Source organism: Palaemon carinicauda, chromosome 12 (genome assembly GCF_036898095.1).
Source record: "Palaemon carinicauda isolate YSFRI2023 chromosome 12, ASM3689809v2, whole genome shotgun sequence".
In the NCBI taxonomy this organism is placed as follows: domain Eukaryota; kingdom Metazoa; phylum Arthropoda; class Malacostraca; order Decapoda; family Palaemonidae; genus Palaemon; species Palaemon carinicauda.
Genome location: NC_090736.1, coordinates 130,211,816 through 130,219,315, shown reverse-complemented (window position 1 = coordinate 130,219,315; position 7,500 = coordinate 130,211,816). Strand labels below are relative to the sequence as shown.

Genomic DNA, 7,500 nt, shown 5'->3' with positions numbered 1-7,500 from the left:
TGCAAACAAAGATATTTATTGTGGTTACTGCTCGTATAACTGCTTTTAAAAAAATGCAGCTTATGTCCCATAAATTCAAAGGAAACGCTATTTTTTTTTTTCGAGAGGAATACACAATTACTATTATTATTGCTTTTGTTAACTTAAAGAAAACACCATAATGTAACTAAGAATCTATGGTTTTAAGATGCTCAGTTATATATTGTTGTATATTTAAAAATACAGGAGCGTTACCTCTTTTTTTCAAAGTGCCTCTTAAGCTGAAAAATCACTATCATTATTGTTATTGTTTCTATTGTCCTTATTGTCATATTTTTGAGAACGATTTTTAAAGTTCTCTTTATTTTTCCGTTTTTTTGGTCAATTCAGAGACCTCAATATGTAACTAGGCAAAATTTTCGAAGTCAAAAGTATCATTATCATCGCTACTATTATCATTATTCATATCAGTCACCAGCAGAACACAGTGGACGTTGCTATTGACAACAGAATCACCTGATGTGAAAATGCCAAACGCGGACCAAAGAGCCGAAGGCATTCATGCATAATGAAGTCTCCTGCCGAATACGAAATCAGAATTATGCCATATTTTATTTCTTCCTCCGTAGCGATGTAAATAAAGCCATGAAATATTGGCAAGGGAGGGGTACGCCCTTAGGAGAGGAAGGGTCCATGGGCCATGACATATGGCCCCGGGCGAGCTAAGGACTTAAAAAGGGAAGGATTAGAACACGTCCGTCAGTTGGTAGTCAGACTCCCTTGGTTAAGTAAGTTGTTTACGGTTGTTTTTGCTGAAGTTCCCGTCTAAAGATTATCAAGCTTTCTGGCGTATATACAGAACTCAAAATGAAGGTGAGAATTTTAAGATAACAGGAGTTTCTTAGAAAATCTGATTGCGAAAGGGAACAGGTTTGTAGTTGACGCCAGTGGATTATTCAGCCGTCGTGCCTTATAGCCACGCCTCATGATAAAATTATGAATTTAGAATGGTAATGTCTCTGCCTGGTGTTTGACAGACGGGGGTTCGAGTCCCGCTCAGACTCGTTAGTGCCTTTAGTGTGTGCAGCCTCACCCTCCTTGTGAGCTAATGTTGGGGGTTTTGGCGGAGCTGTAGGTCTATATGTTGAATCCTCAGCAGCCATTGCCTTCCCCTCTCTGGTCTAAGCTTGGGTGGAGAGAGGGACTGGGCGCTGATCATGTAATGTATGATCAGTTTTTACGGCATTGTCACTGTCCCTTGCCTCTGCCATTCATGAGCGACTATTAAACCTTTAATATAAAAGTGAATGTGACGAATTCTCGATTCTCGAGAAAATCAATAAGGAAAGATATTTAAATGATATCATTTTAATCTTAAATGTAACGATCAGAGAAATAGGCTGTCATGATGTCTTCCTCTTGGCCAGACGTTATGGAAACACGAATGAAATAGGAAAGTCCATGTGTATTCTATGAAGGGTAGAATATCAGAAATGAAGAAAATCGGAAGATAAGAAAATATTCCAGAGTTAGGAGCTATACATTTCCTAATCTGTCTTTTGTGTTTACTTTTCCGGTCTTTAGCAATAATAATAATAATAGTGATATTTAAATATTCATTTTGCGCTGGTTTCAGAGATTGAATTATAGAAAGGAAGGTCAAAATTATATTTTCATAGAAAGTAGCAGAACAAATTGATGAAAGAGGATATGAAAAAAGTTGGAAAACCCGAATTTACAGTCATAATTATACCTTTCTTATATACTTACAAAATCATACAATATCTAAAATGAAAAAAAAAAAAATACTAATCAGGGCAAATTTTGTTATTATAAGGAATTTATATATATATATATATATATATATATATATATATATATATATATATATATATATATATATATATATATATATATATATATATTTATATATATATATATAAGAGCAACATCAACAACAAATGCAACCGTTTCTAGTCCACTGCAGGACAAAGGCCTCAGACATGTCAATGTCATATCTGGGGCTTTTCCATTTTTATAACCGCGCTAGCCATGCAGATTTATGATGGTGAGAGACTTTAATCTAATCGATCATAGCAAACTATTTTGCCTTTACACAAAACGTCTGCGAGAATGCTCTATAACTTCAGCTCAGCAAAACTTTATCATTATTCTAATTCAAAAAAGAAAGTGAGACACATAAGGCCGGAAAATTATCTCCTAAAAAGTTTACTATCCGTAATATACAAAATTTCACAAAGATTATATCAGGCCGACTTGGAAGACTGCCAGAGTTAACCAAGTGAGCAGGCAGACTTTAGAAGGTGGTATTCAACAAATAGCCATATCCATATAATTAACCAGGTAATGCAAAAATCAACAAAGTATGACAAACCACTATGCTGGCCTTTATAGACCATGAGAATGCTTGGGATTCTGTTAAAACTTCAGCAGTAATGAAAGCCCTTCAAAGATAAGGAATAGATAAATCTTATGTTAGAGCACTTGCTGATATCTATAAAATAAGTACAGCAGTCCTGAAACTCCATAAAGATAGTGAGAAAGTTCTGATTGAGAGGAGAGTTGGACAGGGAGACCCCATCTCTCCTAAATTGTTCGCAGCCTGCCTGGAGGGTTTTTTAGGAGATGACATAGTTCTCTTTTGTGAATGATGGGAGGAATTCTAAAAAAATAATTGAAAATTTGAACGGAGAAAGCAGAAGTGTAGGACTGAAAGTTGATATAAGTATAACTAAGATAATGTTCAATGAAAATACAGAGGGACAGCAAATAAGAATTATGGACGAACTTCTAAAATTTGTTAAAGAATATACGTGCTTAAAACCGATAGTATGTGTTTCCCCAGGACATGACACCGAAATTAAAAAAAAAAAGGATAAGCATGGGATGGAGAGCATTTGGTAAAAAAAAACTAAAAAGATGAAATTATGAAATATAGGATGCCACTCTCTCTAAAAAGAAAAGTATTTGATCAGATGATCTTACCAATATTAGCTCGTGCATCGGAGCCTTGGAGCCTTGGAACATAAGCTAGTTACAACTCAAAGAGGGGTGGAAACAATAATGAGGGGAATAACAAGAAAAGATGTAAGGGGAGCAGCATGGATGTGAGAGCAAGCTGGAGTGGAGGATGTTCTAACAACAAGTAAGAAAGAGAAGTGGACAAGGGCGGAAAGATGTGATGGGATTGACAGATAATACATGAACGTTGAGAATAACCGAATGGGTCCCTAGAGATTGCCGGGGAAACCCTGGTAGGGAAGAGAGGACGATGGGTTGACGAACTAAGAAAGCTTGCTGGTTTGTACTGGCATAAAAAAAAAACTATAAATATAGGCAAGTGGAAGGGCATGTCTAAGTTCTTTATTCTGCAGTGGTCTAGTGACGGCTGCTGATGATATATATATACATATATATATACATATATATATATATATATATATATATATATATATATATATATGTATATATGAATAAATAAATAAATAGATAAATATATATATATATATATATATATATATATATATATACATATATATATATATATATATATATATATATATATATATATATATATATATATATATATATATATATACATGAAATGATATCAAATACCTTCAAGTATAGTATCTGAAACAGTTAATCAATAAAGAGCAAGCTAATATTCCCCATCTGGCCTAGACGGGGACAATGGAAGGAAAATCATGTTTTCATAATAACTTTTTACAGATGAAATCGACGGCCATGATGCTGGTTGCTCTCTTGACGATTGGCGTCTTAGCCTCTGCCGAACCCCAAAGTTATTTCACAGGATTCAGGAAGCCTTTAAGGAAGAGGAATGTAAGTGTCTACTCCTTAAGCTTAGTTTTATTTATTTATCAATTTATTTAATGATTAATTTATTTATTTATTTAGTAGATTTTAATCATGTAGAGACTTAATTTGCTGTCTTCTATGTTTTAACTGATATTTTTCCTTTATCTGATGTATTTTTAAAACCCTTACCATTTATTTCTTTAACTAAGTCTCCTTTTATGGAGATATCACAATTTCCTAGTGTGAGGTGTGTCTTCCAATCATGGACTTCAATGCTTCTCCCTCTTCGTCCTGTTTATCCTCTTACTTCCTCTTCTTCAACTCTTTTGCCGAAAAGGAATCCACATGCTAAAATCAAAGTAATATTTTTGAAAATACATTACAGTAAAATATGATCAATCTCTAAGCGGAAAAAAAAAATCTGTTAACTTTATATTCAAACTTTATGATAAGAGACACCAGCTGATTGATCAGTGATAGGAATGCGTCTTTCTTTTTTTTTTTACAATTCTTTTTCTTCTTTGTTCCAGAACTCAATTTACCTTTCAAACAGCTTTGACTCTCTAAATGGGCTGTCAACTTTCAAGTAAGTTTAACAAGTGAAATCGATTTCTAAAATCTGAATTTTACCGCCATAGTAGAATCAGTTCCCCTAAATAATTTTTTATATATATATATGTTTTGTTTTAATTACTCATTGCTTCTACTGTTTTTATTTATTTGCTTATTTCCTTTCATCACTGGGGTATTTTTCCTCATTGGAACCCTTGGGCTTATATCATCCTGCTTTTCCAGCTATGGGTGTAGCTTAGCAAGTAATAATGATAATGCTATTGCGCTTCCCTAAAGTTGTATCGCTATGAATATAGATTTGTGTGCAATACCTATGATTTATGTTATACCGATTCTTCAGTAGTCACTGCCTGGCCCCCCATTATCGCAATTTGATTAGATATGCACCTTATCATCATTCAACAAATGAACATTTGCTTTCAAATTATGTTTATTCTTAACATAGCTTTTCATTGATATATTCAATAGTACTCCAAGTTTCACTGTCCCCGTTAGAAATTAAACTTACATAATAATTTACTTGCTCTCCAACCAGTTGCTCAATTTACGATAATTACTCAAAGTATATTCATATAATAAATATTAGAAAATCCTATAAATTCTCATTTCATCTTATTCATATTATAACCATAAGAATTACATCGGATTTTTATCATTTCCAGAAAACGATATTTACCTCTCTCAGGATCTAAAGGAACATTACAGGGGAAGAAGTTGGCTTACTACTTAAAGAGATATTATAATTTGGGGCAGCTATTATAAGTAAGTATATAAGTAATTCAATTGGACTTCGATCACTCTTTCAACTTAACACAAAAGTAACTGCCAGTTGAAATGTTAGCTATCTTAGTCTAATATACTTTATATGAAGACAAAATATCATTTTAGTCATGTGGCCTTATTTTTAAATTATATATAACATTTCAATAAATCTTTATATGATTAAAGTACCAGATGACATATATTTGAAATTTTCATACAAGTGTGGCCAGTATGTAGTACAGCATAATAAATTATACATTTCCTAATCTACCATACTGTACCTTTGTAATGGCACGTAATTCAGTTAAAGTTATATATATATATATATATATATATATATATATATATATATATATATATGTATATATATATATATATATATATATATATATATATATATATATATGTATATATATGTATATATATACATATATATATATATATATATATATATATATATATATATATATGTATATATATATATATACATATATATATATATATATATATGTATATATATATCTATATATATACATATATATACACACACATATATATATATATATATATATATATATATATATATATATATATATGTATGTATATATATACATATATATATGTATATATATACATATATATGTATATATATATATATATATATATATTTATATATATGTATATATATAGATATATATATACATATATATATATATATATATATATATATATATATATATATATATATATATGTATATATACATATATATATATATGTATATATATATATATATATATATATATATATATATATATATATATATATATATATATATATATATATAACTTTAACTGAATTACGTGCCATTACAAAGGTACAGAATGGTTGATTAGGAAATGTATAATTTATTATGCTGTACTACATATATAGATCCATTAACAAATTATAGGACTAAATGACATCATTCATCATATCTTAGAATATTTTTATTTGTATAATTAATCCCAAAAGTCTCATTAACATATCATGGATCTAATGTATTATATAGAATTCCTTCAAAAGTCACCTCTCCTTAGAATATTCAATTTATGCATCATGTAATGAAATGTATAATATTTTGTTTCCTTTATCTAATATATATTTCATATCAGATTATGATATTCCTTTAATGTGTTATATAATCAAGCATACCGGTTTCATATTTTTTTCAAAATATGTCTTGGGTTTAAAAGAATCCGTAAACCTGATATAAGTGATATGCACAATTCAATAATACATTTTAATTTTTCATAAATGAAAATTCATCACATCTGATTCCATAAATTCATTTCATTATATACTATACATCATGTATATTGTTATTATTATTGTCATTGCTCTTATAATCATTATTATCGTTATTATCATTATTTTATGGATTTTGTTTATCTTTTTAGTCTGAATAAGGTTTCAGTATTTAGCCAACAAAAAATACTTTGAACTTGCTTGGTAAATTTCCAAAGGATATGGAGGGAAAATAAACAGAAAAATAAAATAACATTAGAAAACTGTATAAACCTGTTATCAGTAATAAACAAGATTTGGTATATAAATAAAGGCTCACAGATGTAAATAGATTTAACTACTGATATATTCATCTTTTGGTCAACATTGTAAAATACATAAGCAGTTTGCCTAGTTAGTCAATTTGATTAATCATATATTTAGTAAATTACGTATTATAGTTCTATTTATAGATTTATCAATTTATTTACTTAATATTTCATTGGTTAACAACATAATGAAAAAAGTCCTTCCCATAGACTTAAATAAAAATATATAAACTTTTTAAACAATCAGCCTATCTATATAGATATCTATTGATAAATCAGTTCTTTTTCCTTTATTTATCTATACATTGATTGCTATATTTTAGTACTACACTTCAACATTAGTGGGGACACATCAAATAAATTCCACCCAAAGTTGCTCGATGAGGAACTGGTCCAAAGAACGAAGTGTCTAAGTTCGCCAACAGATGGCAGCTCCTTCGAATCGCAACGAGTATTCTTCATCTGCATTCGTGAAGTCAAAATTACTAGACGACTGTTTTAGTATCAAAATAGAGACGCAATCGAAAATTTTATCATATAGGGAAATATTAATTTGTGCAATGAGATTTGCAATAATGCTCAGAGAATGTACTGAATTCTTCATACAAAACAAAACTAAACATATAAACAGTATGTGCCTATAAATGTTCTTAAACTATACATAACATAGACGCACATACGCTTACACATGCATATCCTATGTATGTATGTTTATATACGCACACACACACACACACACATATATATATATAT

At 29.9% G+C, this 7,500-nt stretch overlaps 1 long non-coding RNA gene across 1 annotated transcript; it reads left to right on the top strand.

Moving 5' to 3' along the window:
• Window positions 1–749: 749 nt before the first annotated feature.
• LOC137650634 (uncharacterized) lies at window positions 750–4,405 on the top strand. The gene is made up of 3 exons (XR_011046015.1): window positions 750–852; window positions 3,733–3,843; window positions 4,350–4,405. It is a non-coding gene; the product is annotated as an uncharacterized lncRNA (long non-coding RNA).
• The last annotated feature ends 3,095 nt before the right edge of the window (window positions 4,406–7,500 follow it).